This window comes from Rattus norvegicus, chromosome 15 (assembly GCF_036323735.1).
Source record: "Rattus norvegicus strain BN/NHsdMcwi chromosome 15, GRCr8, whole genome shotgun sequence".
Classification (NCBI taxonomy): Eukaryota; Metazoa; Chordata; class Mammalia; order Rodentia; family Muridae; genus Rattus; species Rattus norvegicus.
The window spans coordinates 89,959,448-89,973,607 of record NC_086033.1 but is presented as its reverse complement, the minus strand read 5'-3'; the positions used below and the strand labels follow the sequence as shown (position 1 = coordinate 89,973,607).

At 38.9% G+C, this 14,160-nt stretch overlaps 1 pseudogene; it reads right to left on the bottom strand.

The window, feature by feature from the left end:
- Nucleotides 1-5,038: 5,038 nt before the first annotated feature.
- On the bottom strand, nt 5,039-5,114 carry LOC120097270 (small nucleolar RNA SNORA17; annotated as a pseudogene).
- Between the last annotated feature and the right edge of the window lie 9,046 nt (nt 5,115-14,160).

Genomic DNA, 14,160 nt, shown 5'->3' with positions numbered 1-14,160 from the left:
GTCAATGTTTAAAAATAATAAATCATCCTATCATTTAAAACTCCCCCTGTTTCCTGGTTCACTTACCCGGAAGTCATGTGTTCATAAGACACTATACACGTGATCCTTGACAGGCATCCTCCATATTGAAGTATAACATACATCTTACAGAGAATTAAAAAAATTAATTTGTGTGCTGCGATATCCTTGCTAAACTTTTTGTTTATGAAGTATTTGAACTCAGCATGACAATATTGGTAATAAAGAGGTCTACAGAGTTAGAGCCCAACGTTCAGTCCTAGTATTTTATGTAAATTGAAAGTGACTTTGAAGCTGGCAAAATACTTGAATTAGCAATATATTTCCTGCTGAGCAACTTAAATTTGTGTCTCTATCATTATGAAAGTAGAATGATACATTTCAGTCCTTTTGAAACTCTGGGCTAAGGAAGCAGTCACTTTAAAATGTATTAAATCCTATATTTACCAACATAAAGGGAGATTCTACAAGAATCTTTCTTTTGTTAGTTACTAATGGATAATCAATACAGTGGAGAATGCCTCTGCATTTAAAGTGAGGTAATTTGGGATAATAGTAAGTTTGGAGCATGGAGGTATGCCTTCTTGGGTAGAAATCTGAACTCAGAGGTTATGACTTTGGTAATATTATTCACAGTCTAGAAATGACAGCATCATTGAGGGTCACTACCCCTTATATTGGCCTTCTTCTCATCTTTTAAATCCAATTTAACCTGAAGCATAGTGTAATTTAAAAGCCAAATTAGATAAATTTGAAAATTTAACACATTATTAGTGAAAAGTGATAAAAAAAAAAGAATGAACTGCTACTTGCTGATGCATTTGCTGGTATCAGCAAATGGACACGCTCGGAAGTGAATTAAAAATCATTGCATAAAGACTGTGATAAACCGGTGGCATGAACAAAAGAGACGTTTTTGTGGAGGAGGAGTACTCTGTGTGTAATGGACTGTAATCCACTGCATATGTGTCTTTCACTGTTTAACTTGCCATGTTTGAATAAGACATTTGGCATTGCTTTCATTCGGATGAACCCATCTCCAAGCATCAAATCAGAAAAGGAAATTGTATGTCTGGAGGATCGATGTGATGATCTATTGTAGTTCTTAATTCTCATATTTGACTCAAGTATGGGTGGGGCTTAGCACTGCAAAGCACTGAAGCTCAAGAGATGACCGACCGGATAAAAGAGCTAGCCACACGAGCGAGCGGCCTTGAGTTGGAATACCAGTATCTATGTAAAAGACACTGTTAACATCTATAAAAATCAGTGCTCCTATGACAAGACCAGGAATAGAGAAAAGAATGTCCAGAAGTCCCTGGGCAAGTTACCATGACAATTGGCAGATAAAATAAACAAAAACAAAAACAAACAAAACCAAAAGTAAGAGTTTCTGACTGTAACCAAGACTAATTCGAGTGTCTTCTCTAACCTCTACATGCACATACACCCAGGCTGCATTTATGCACTTAAATGTGCAAGTGTGCACAGAGATATTTTATACACAAATACACTAATATGATTTGGAGGGTGGAAAAGATGCATAAAACCTGCAAGAGCAAGACAGGTGCTGATATGAAGGACCCCCCCACGACCCCCATCCAGCTTTTATGATTAGTGGATAATTACACGAACAGCCATTTCTCTCAGCCTCACCTGCAGAAGTCCTGGTCAACCCAATAGAGTTGAGCCATTGACATTTTTGACATGCGCATGCCCATACCAAAACCACACATTGACTCAGGACTTCATTCACCCAAGGACTCGTCTGCTCCCCACAATGAATAATAGTTTAAAGGTTAAAGGTTCTACTGGCTGTGTGTGTTGGGTTGATTTGCAGCATGATAGCTTCCCAAGAGAAAGAAGATGGCGGGAGTAGGAATAACCCATAACTTTGGAACGAAGCCTTCGCCATAAGAGCTTGTATATAACGTTCAATATCTAAAAAGAATCCGGAGTGCACATTATTTCAACTTTAGTTTTTTTTTTCTTTTGTCAGAAAAGAGAATGGAAATTTAGAAATGGATGCTTGGCAAAATAATCTTATATTCAATACTAGATGAAGTGAATATTTCATTATTCTTTATTGCTAACATGTAAATGCTAATGGTTATTCTTTCTGTAACAAATGACTTCCCAGCACCCTTGCCATTTCAAGATAAAGGGAGAAACAGAGCTCTGAAAGTCATTCTGTACTGAAGGACTAAGGGGGCATTGTGAGCTTCAAGAAAAGCTTTGCTGGGTACAGGAGTTTCTGCAGTGAACTGCAAAGAAAATACAAGGAAAATACTCCAAGTTAAGTGTCCAATGTCCAGATCCCTGAAATCTCATGTAATTTATTTGCACAGAAGGAATATTTCCCTCTGTATTGCTATTGTTGCCTTATCTTGGAATACATTGCACACCATGATTGATTATAGCTCCTGCAGTGGCATTCAGTTAGCTGCAAATGCTAAGGTTTCTGAGAAGAAAAATGAGAATCTGTTTTCTTGGTTTAGAAAACATCTATATCTCACATGCATATAGCAATCCTAATAAATAACATAAAAATGATGATACTCTACCATCCTTTTCTTCAATGCAAAGAAGAATTAATAACGTACATTTTTTTACAACTAGCTTGTCATACAGGATGTTTGCAGACACTTTAAGATTCTTTCTCAACACAATACTTCTATATTCTTCCAACCATTATAAGATATTACAGTTTTACTTGTGTACCTGGGAGGATTTTTAATGGGATTAAATGCCAGTAAATGTCAAGGATGGCCATCGCTTATTTGAGGGTCAAACACGGGGACAATTATGACAATTTTGTATCTCTTCCTCTTATTATTCTTGACTTATAAGGAAGCAGTCTTATCACAGATAATTTTGCTTCCTGTAAAAACATTTTAAAATTTCATATCCATCCTCAAATCAAAGATAAGTGCATATTAATTTTAGTATATATATTATTTATCCTGATGCAGAAAAATGAACTCATTCAGTTATTCTTATGTTAAAAGTATTCCAGTATCATTGGCTATAAATATAGGAGTAACCGAGGAGCTCGCGAACATCCCCTATTCTCAGATAAGTGCATCCACTTAAGGGAAATTGGTCATTAAAATCATGATTTGTTGTTAAGCTTGATTCGAGTCATGACTATGTTAGTTTGATTAGAACACAAGGGCATGTCACCAGAACACTGCAGGCTGTAACAGTGTGGGTATGTAAATGAAGGTCACTCAAGTGAGAGAAACAGACTAGTAATATCAAAGCAAGGTCATGATGTCCCTTACATGTAGAAAGGGGAGCTACCAACTGTAAACTGAAGACAGATTAATGGAAAAATCACGGAACACAACAGAACATTTTCCTACTTATTCTGTTCCAAATCAGTAATTTCTTCTTCCCACTTGCCTTCTGAGATCTCTGCTGCTGCTCCTGCCATACAGGGGTGTAGAAATCTCCATTTTGTATTATGTTGTACAAATCCCTATCTCTTGCCCCTCCCTTATAGATGCTTTTACTTTTAGAATATGGCTATATCATATATCTAAAGCATGTTTGTTGAAAATTATAATGACATAAGTCTGCTGCACTCATCATTTGCTTGCTGTGTGGATGTGGACAAATTCTTTGATTTTTCTACGGTTTATATTATAACCTCCTCCTCATGGGAAGACCTGAGAAAATTCCCACTGTATTAAGTTAACAGTTACACCGTGCTCATAGGTTATTTTGTTGTTGTTTTGTTTTAACTGTTTATATATCAGTTCTTTGTGAACTTAACATTATATATCCCAATCCTACTTATCCCTCCCTCCCTTCATACTCACCCTTCACCCTTGCAACCTTCTTCCCAACAGAGAAAAAAAAATCTCTCCTAGAAGCTGTAGTGTGTTACACAGGATATCATTTTGTCATACTTCTTTGTTTGCAAATGTTTAATGCGATGGCTCCTTGTTCTAGTAGGAAGCCTCTGACTTCTGTGACTCAATACTGGGACTTAGCTAGGACTTATGTGGATGGCCTGTTACTGCCCAGTGGCATGGAAACCCTGTAGCTTTGAATCTGTAGAACTGGCTCTTTGTTCATCAATGGGGTAGACGTTGGAATGGATCAATTCAAAGCTCTGTATCTGAGCCTGAGAGTTATGTTAATTGATAAACCTGCTGGCTTTCCTGCTTGCATGTCCTTGGGGAAAGAACACCAGCAATCCAGCTATGAGGGCCAGTTCTACTCTACTGTCTATGTGAGGTACAAGACCAGCTCTCCCACATGTTGTAGGCAGAGAGGTACATGGCCAATTCCCTCAATCTCATGGCTCTGGGCCAGATCTTCTGTTCTTATGATACTAGAACTAGGTCTCCCACTTGGCCACAGGTGGTGAGGGACAAAGTGGAAGGAAGGTATCTTTTCCTTCCACCCGTGCCACCATATGGGAGACAAATAGTAGGGCCATGTCTACCATTCTTATATCCTGGCACCAGTTCACCCACAACCCCCTTAATATTCAGGGCTGCTAAGTTCTGTAGATGGCAAGTGGCATGAGGCTGCTTCTCACTACCCTGGAGACTCCAGTTCTGCTTGTCTGCATTATGCCCTCATCCTTCTGATTATCATTCTCTTCATTTCTCCACCACTTATTTGCTCCTATTAATGAAACACTAGATCTCTGAAAAGTCCGGGGTCATCTCAGGAGTGTTCTTGGTAGAAGTGCTTGTGCGTTATAGCACAAGGAAAGAGTCATCTCGGGCATTGTTTGCCTCTTCTGTGATGCCCTACTGGTGGTCATCTTAGGCTAGCTCCCTGTCCAGGACCCATGGTGCCAATCTGGTGCTCGTTCTGCCTGGCTTGCCCAAGTGGCCCCATATAAGGGTCCTTTGTCTCGGCTCACTTCTGCCTGGGGCCCAGCTTCAAGTGGCTTCTTCTAGATCCTTCTTGCTTCCAGTTCTGGGATTCATCAGGACCTATGTGGTACCAACTGGTGTTCATCTCAGGCTTGCTTTTTTTCAGGGAATGTGAGGCTACTGATCAAAGGTCCTCTCTGCCATCTACTGACATGCATGTGATAGAACAGTCACACTTGCCATGCTCTCAGGGGCAGGTTATATATTATTTCTTATTCTGGACATTTTTATCATGATAATTCATCCATCATACTAACCGTGTGATAAACGCAGCACAGAAAACTGACACACAGAAATTTTGGAAAGTTAATTACAAAGTTTACGGAAAAGCCAGAATACAGACTGAAAGGAGTCTGGGTGAGAAGCCTTCCTTGCTATTAAAATCCTTCTGATTGTATATAAAGCCTTTTCTATTGTGGGGATTTCTGTCTGTAACTATAAATCTATTTAAAAGCCCATGGGTTGTAAGATTATAGGTCCTAGAGAGGATCCACTGCTGTTTTTCTAAATGGCTGTACTGTCAAACTATTTTCTAAGTATTTTGTATGTACCTACATATCTTTACTGCTTTCAGTAAAATGTTTCATGGTGGGCAGTAATTAATGTAAAGAGTCACAGCTGGTCAAAGTGCCTAGGATCAGTAACTGTGGATTGCCCAGCTGTGACTGAGTTGTCCCTATCTACCACATCCAAGGCTCAGTGAACTTCTCAGAGAGAAAAGAAAGGAAAGACTTCAAAAGCTGGAGACCACAGAATGGAGCCATAAAGTCCTAAAATCGGCATATCACACATATCAACTCACAGCTATGGCTATATAAACAAGACTTGCAAATCAACCCAGTCAAAATTGCCAAATGGATGGGAGAAGACCCTCAAAGCCGCACCCACACAAGAAAAAATATCAGAAATTAACTGAAAATGGCACTTTCCTTTGAAAGTTTGTAGTAGTTTCTTACATCTCAGTAGATGGCCAGACATCCATGTACTCATGCACAGCACTAATTAGACAACAGTTAATAATAATAATAATAATAATAATAATAATAATAATAATAAAGAGAGGACATGTAATTGCAGTCAGGTAGTGTGGGCATCAATAGAGTAGCTTATAGGGAGTGGGGATGGCAGATTATGATCAAAACATATTGTGTAGATATATGCTATTGGCAATGAATAGAAAGTACTTTTAAAACCTTAATCAGTTTCAGAAGATTTTTGCACATTTTGACAAATGCACACCTCAGTTTTGATTATATTATTGCCTAGAATATGGTAGAAAGTCAACACCCAGGACAGGTTATGGTGATAATACTTCGCTTACTTATTGTAGAGATGAAGTCTAATTTACTTGCTTCTTTTTGTAGCACTAACTTCAGAGTTCTTGACATCATTGCACAAAGAATTTCTTCTCACATTACTGACATTGGCTCCATGTCATTTGTACTTATGTTTTCCTTCAGTTATTTGTCTACAGGATGCTGCCTTGTATGTTTAGTTGGTATTGTTAATTTATTAACTTTTCTAATCACAAGTTCACATGTATTCTGTTCCATGCATGCTACACGCATATGACCTAACATTCTTTTTCAAGATTAAATAGGTTTGTGTATTTCTATTAAATTCCGTGGTATTATTGCTCTCTCCTTAAAACACAGTTTTAGAATATTTATTTGATTTCTAAAATGCACACAGTGAATGTCTTTTTTTTTTTTTTTTTCGGAGCTGGGGACCGAACCCAGGGCCTTGCACTTGCTAGGCAAGTGCTCTACCACTGAGCTAAATCCCCAACCGGTGAATGTCTTTAGAACTCTCAAATAAGCATGATCTTGTGGACTTTCGTTAGGTTTGTTTTTCATTCCTTCCAGAAATTTGGCTCTTACTCCTTTTTTTCCTGACTATGTCAAATCAGGGATTATATATCTCTTTTTCTTCCCAAGGAAGTAATGCTTTGAGTTCCAACACATTTAAAACAAACTCTCTTGTGACCTACATGAATTCTTAATTTAGAAGCTGAAATCGATTCTAACCCATCACACAGGATTCTAATTACCCACTTAAGTCCATCTAAAGAATGGAAAATAAAAAATTGAGAGTGATTTCGATTTTGAGCTGTCACTACAGGGATTTTATACTCTATGAAAAGTGAAATGGGGTTGCCAGGGGCAAGCCTGGGAAAGATATTTTTGTGGCTGCTCAAATCTCCACACTTCATATGAACCTTGAGGTCTCTGTGAGAAATCAGTCATTGAATGTAGCTTTGGGACTTAAGGGGGAATACATTTTATACTGTATAGGAAACATACATTTTTGCAGGAAAAGCATCACGAGTGACAGTTAGCTCCATAAATTTATTTGGAGTCAAAAGTTAGAGACACGTGTTTCTGATTTAAACTTTGTGTTACTAGCATTTATTTACATATTACCTGAGATGCTTTTTTGTAAATTCAGGTCAGCTTGTGCCTCTGTAAAACATAAAGTACGTCATAAGGTTGCATGACTATGCGTATACATGCAACGTTAGAAATCTAATCAATAATATTAATTTTTATTTAGTGTTTGATATTTACTTATCACGTGTATTGAAGCAGAAACAAGAGTCACAGGTACTACGTGTGCAACCTCTAAAGCAATCAAGATACAGAAATAATTTATGTAACCTCGAGCTTTTTGACCCACTCTTTTCCTTATGTAAACTTTATGTAAAGAATCTGCAGTAGACACATGTATAAGTTTGGATTTTCTTTTAAAATCCTTCTGAGTCTAAATCTTGTGCGTTTAGTTCAAAAGAAACAGTGTCAAACTTGATGTCAGAGAAACTTGGCTGAAGTCCCAGTTCTTTCAATATCTCATCCTTGACTACCATTTGGCTTCCCAGAAAGGAGTTCTATCTGGCCAAAATCTCCTGCTATTTATAGATAAGTGGCATTCATCAGCTAACTTCAATTTCTAAAGCCTTAAGATACCACCAGCATCACTCAAAGCAGGAAACCCTGTATGATCTTTTTTTTTACATATTGCTTGCTGATATGCAAGAGTATTCACACTTGGTTACTCATTTATTCCTATTGCCCTTGGCAGTCTCCATGTGGTGACCTTTCCGACAAAAGATGCTGCTTATTAAGATACAGCTGATGTAGCCGATACAGTGAATACTTTCAAGCTTGAGTGGCCACTAAGTTATGTAGTATTACAGGTCAGAGCAGGCATTGCAGTATTCTAAAAGAGGCATTCGGGGCTGAGTGATGTGGCTGATAGCCATAGACCTACTTTAGTACAATTCAGGGCGCATGACACATGACCCTCAGGAGTACGGTGCTACCCAGCCTAAAGATAGCCAGGAGATGAGGTCACCCCGGGACAGATGCAATTTCCATAAACCTTTTATCCTGCATTTATAGTGATAATTTTATGGCTAATTTTAAGCGTTACCTGAAAGATGGCTGGCAGTCATTGTTTGGATGTGACTATTATTGTTTTCTGAGAAGATTGACTCATCCGTCAGTGAACAGGATGAAGACAATCTTTCTTCTAAGTGACAGCAATGTGTAATGAGATGGAATCCAGAGTGGACCAAATAGGCAAAGGCGTGGGTGGGAGATGCGTATATTCCTCTTCCTATACATTGAGGTGCCCTGAGACTGAAGATCTTCAGATTTACAGAACTTCAGATGGATACTTCTGCAGAAAGCCTCGCGTGAATCTCAGGACTTTCACCTGGCTCAGAGAGGGTTCTTTGGCCCTTGGTCCTTCTAAAGTTCCCATTCTTAAAGATAGCCTACCATGGGAAATAACACTCATAATAGTCAAATAGGCCAATTTATGTAACCATCGCATCTAACGTGCATTCCTTTGGCTCTCTATCTAGTCCACATATCTACCTATCATTTATCTGACTTTCATCTAGCTGTGTAAAGTCTGTTATGTGATTTTTCTATCTTGCCAACACTCTATCATCTATTATCTGTCTGTCTATCTATCTATCTATCTATCTATCTATCTATCTATCTATCTATCATCTGTCTCTTTTAAGGAGCTTGACTAACACAGTGGATCAAACTCCACTGACGAATAGGAATAAATAAAATATTCTACAACTTGGTAATCGATCTAACTTGAAATTATGGCTAAAAAGGACAAATTTGCCTAAACTTTGAGAATCACTTATAAATGAAGAGCCCTCTCTCCAGCCCACTGCCTGGCCCCATGATAAAGCTTGTGTAGGACACACAATTAGTGTGACCACCCAAAAACTAGAAATATGGCAGTGCCTGATATGTGAAATATGAAAAATATCTTTATATGAGTGTATATGTATATGTATTTGCATGTATGTGTATGTGTATATGTATATATATGCTTACATACTTATGTATATTATATATGTGATACACACATATATGTATATGTATGCATATTCACACACATAAAAGTGGAGAAAGAATATTTATAAAAAAATAATAAATTAATACCTGACCTTCCTTTCATGACTATTTCCACTGTAAGGTGTAATTTTAAAAATCATGCTTCCTCCTTTGCCTGGGGCCACACTCTTGGCTATGCTCTAAGATCTGCAATCACGGTCTCAGGAAGCTCAGCCAACTGGCTACTTTTCCAGGAGCTGCGATCAATGCCCAGCCCCTCATGGCTAGCTTTCCCAAGCTTCCAACAACTACTCAGGCTGCCCTATTTCTCCACTTGCCTACCTAAGCCCTGCAGATGGAAAACATTGGTTTTTATTATTTTTAAACTAGCCAGATAACTCAATGGTTGGGTGAAGAATTGCCTGCTCTAATCTTATCAACTACCTTACGCCGTCCTCCTTGGCCTCTGATCACTCAAGGTAAAGGCTACAAATTCTAGATGCTCTAAGACTTACATGACTGCAGCTTCCTCAATGTTCCAAGGCCTGGTCTGAATCCTCTCCCCTTTTCCTGTGTCCCTTCTCCTCCTGGGACACAGAAGTCCCACCTTTTTCCTTTTGCCTAGCAATTAGTGTCTGTCATTTTATTGACACAATTAGGGAAACAACATCTCCCCCTATATCTCACCTTTATGGTCCAATTAAAAAAAATTCTTCTCCCATATATAAATTGAACAAAACCATAACAATTAAGTAAATTACACATTTATGAGGTGAAAATTACATCAATTTGTCAATTAGACAAAATACTATGCCATATTTCCTAACGGAAAGACATATGAATCTACCCCTGGATTATGTTTAGAATTTTAGCCTGTAACATCACTTGAAAAACCACATCATCTACTCTATAAGCTCTAAGTTAAGCAACTTGAGTTTGATTATGAAAGTAAAACTAGTCTTCAACCCCATCAGAAATCGGAGAACAAATTAATATTACCTGAGAAGATAGGAAGCACGAAGCATAGCTCCCGAAACTTGACCAGTTTATAGAGACAATAGAATACCTGGACAGTCCCCCATTTTTCAGAATCCAAGGGCATCCATCTTTGACTGCCTGACCAAGGGTCATCTATCTCACAGATTTATTATGCAGAAAATTAAAGGGCCTCTCACCCTTTCAGAACAGTCAACTGTTCTGAAAAAAAAAAAAAAGCCCTTCTCTGGACAGTATTATCTGTAGATGACATAGGTAATTTCTGCCCAGTGGCTGCCTTGCCACGGTAAGCAGCTCCACCTGGGGGTAATGATGGATGCCCAATGTCTTCTTTGAACTGTGAAGGGGGTACTGTCAGGGATAACCATGTCTCTTAGTCAAGTGATTTTTCATATTCTGTGAACTTCTGACAGCTTTGAAGACTATTTATGTAAGGCAATCTTAACTGTTAAACCTTGACTATTCTCAGCTATTTCCAACTGAAATATCTCAAAAACAAACATCCTTTTTTTTATTCACTCAGAACCCTGAGCTTGCTATCTGGCCCTTCACTTGCATTACTTAATCATTGTAAACAGTTTGTGATGGCGATCATTAGAAGGGCTATGTCCAAGCCTCAGGTGCTTAAGTGGGTTGCAGAGGCACAATGCCCATCCAAGAGTAATGATATTAATTACAAAGCTTGTATCAAATATAAGAAAGTCGCGACAACAAAAAACCTTAAATCTGCACCAATCTATAAATTGCATAGCAATGTAAAATCATAACTTCAACTCTCACTGTTTATAAAGATTTCTACCAATGTAAGATATGGCTACATCCATCCCACACCCAGGGAATTGGGCGGATGACTCTCCATAACTTCTTCCAGCTGAGCAGTGGCGATGAAACTCATTAAAGGGGACGGGAAGGCTAGAAAACTTAGATTTGGTTAGGCCTTAAGAAAGCCAGGCCAGCAATTGTTTTTCAGTCTCTTATGTCTGGAAGGTTCAGGGCTTGACACAAGTCCTGACTGAATCGGACTGAAAGGTTAAATAAGGCAAGATGACCCGGAAGCCATGACACATGGAGTCCAAGCAGGTCGTTTCAGCACGCCTGAGGATGAAGCTCACCAAATCTGTATACTCTGCAGTACACAAATCTCAAAACAGAATGTAAGTCCCATCCAGATATCTGCATGGATTGAGTAGGTCTGTGCAGGGTACACAGACTAGTTAAGAATGAAATTCTGCAGATTTCTCGAGCATGTGAAGGACAGCTGTCTTTTTTTTATTATTATTAACTTGATTATTTCTTATATACATTTCGAGTGTTATTCCCTTTCCCGGTATCCGAGCAGACATCCGCCTCCCCCCTCCCCTTCCTTATGGGTGTTCCCCTCCCAGCCCTCCCCCCATTGCCGCCCTCCCCACAACAGTCTAGTTCACTGGGGGTTCAGTCTTAGCAGGACCCAGGGCTTCCCCTTCCACTGGTGCTCTTACTAGGATATTCATTGCTACCTATGAGGTCAGAGTCCAGGGTCAGTCCATGTATAGTCTTTAGGTAGTGGCTTAGTCCCTGGAAGCTCTGGTTGCTTGGCATTGTTGTTCATAAGGGGTCTCGAGCTCCTTCAAGCTCTTCCAGTTCTTTCTCTGATTCCTTCAACGGGGGTCCTATTCTCAGTTCAGTGGTTTGCTGCTGGCATTCGCCTCTGTATTTGCTGTATTCTGGCTGTGTCTCTCAGGAGCGATCTACATCCGGCTCCTGTCGGTCTGCACTTCTTTGCTTCATCCATCTTCTCTAATTGGGTGGCTGTATATGTATGGGCCACATGTGGGGCAGGCTCTGAATGGGTGTTCCTTCAGTCTCTGTTTTAATCGTTGCCTCTCCCTTCCCTGCCAAGGGTATTCTTTTTCCTCATTTAAAGAAGGAGTGAAGCATTCACATTTTGATCATCCGTCTTGAGTTTCATTTGTTCTAGGTATCTAGGGTAATTCAAGCATTTGGGCTAATAGCCACTTATCAATGAGTGCATACCATGTATGTCTTTCTGTGATTGGGTTAGCTCACTCAGGATGATATTTTCCAGTTCCAACCATTTGCCTACGAATTTCATAAAGTCGTTGTTTTTGATAGCTGAGTAATATTCCATTGTGTAGATGTACCACATTTTCTGTATCCATTCCTCTGTTGAAGGGCATCTGGGTTCTTTCCAGACAGCTGTCTTTTTATGAGCTAATTTTAATAATAACCAATCACGAGTCTTCAGCTTGGCCGTGGGAAGGACGGCACAGAGAATCTTTACCTGTCCTCTTTGATTCTCTTGAATTTTTCTAGTTCTTCAGCGGGGTCTCCCTCTGTCAAATCTGATCCATATAACTCTGGAAGAGGTCCAGAGTCTAATCTGCTTTTCTGTGAACACAAAAGTAGAGCCTTTCTCCCCAAAATAGCCTGTCCTTGAACCAGTAACAAGAAAAAATTTTAGCTTGACTTCTCTTCCACGGGGATAATATAACCACAAAACTCAAAATCACACGAATTTTGATAATTAAAACAATTCAAAACAACGTAAATTAAACAAATACTGTATTAGGTATGAGCCTATTCTTAGGCTTTTTCTAATCTGTCTTAGCAGGAAATTTAACCCAAAGATCTCGTTTGAAGCCCACATTTGAAGAAAATGAGTTATTTGCATCACTTTCTCAAAACTTTCCTAAAGCATTTTTTTAACAATCTCCCTTCTATCCTTAAAAACATTTGCTTACTGTATAAACTTTTCTTCTAATCTGTCATCCAGAAAATATAAGCCAAAATTCCCGCGGAGCCCACATTCAAAGAATATGAGTTATCCTGCAAGAGTTCTTCAAAAACTGTCCTAAACCATTTTTTCATAAAATCTCCCAATCTCTTCAGTTGAAGGCAGTAGCCTTTATTTTCTGCCTACCTCCAGTTCACAGCAGGGGCTCCCAGCGCGCTCCTGGCCCAAACTCTTTGTATTAGTTCCCCATGTGATCCCTGCAAATTCTGTATTCTCTTCTATCTTTAAAGACAGTTAAACCAAACTTTAACATATAATCCTATGATTACCTGCTTGTAGGAAACAGGCAGCTGTTACTGTCTGGCTCTCTCCCTCAGAGTAGCCATCTTTTCTCTTTTCACAGTAGAGAATCTCAGAGTCTGTGAGCTGAGCCTGGCCTTGTGTTTCTTTAAGATACCCGAGCACTGGAACCACTAGACACTGCTCCACTCAAGGAGAATCCAATTCTCCCCTCCTCCTAGATCGGTATCACTGTATGTATGTGATCTATCCAAAAATTGCTAAATTAATAGTGGATTCTTGTCCCACTTTAGGCGCCATCAATTGCATGTAATTTTTAAAAACCCGCTTCCGCCTTCTCTGGAGCTCGACCTGCCCTCCTGGCTAGGTTTCGAGATCCTGAGATCTGCACCCACCACCCTGCCACCGCTGCCACTGGTCTTACTCAGCTTGCACCGTGTGCAAAAATATGCAGCAGTTGTGTTTTGAAGGGAAGAAAATAACAAAAATATCTATTAGACTTATATTTTCTGTATCTATCTTTGTTTTATTATTAAAAATAATTACTAGTTTCAGTAATGCTTTAACTAATTTTTATGATAGGCATGTAAGAATGACTTTGGATTTGTACAGACACATTTAATTAAGATAGTTTCTCTAATTGGCAAATAAATATCACATGTTGAATAAGCTGTGGTTGCCAATGTCCTAAGACAGTTTTCTGCTGTTTCTCAACCAAGCTTGATAACCAACATTCCCAGGCATATATATTCTGATTCTCAGTTAATTGTATTAAATTTCCATAATAGTAAATACATAACAATACTAGAAATGACTATTTTATTTATTTACAACTCATTCAAAATATGGT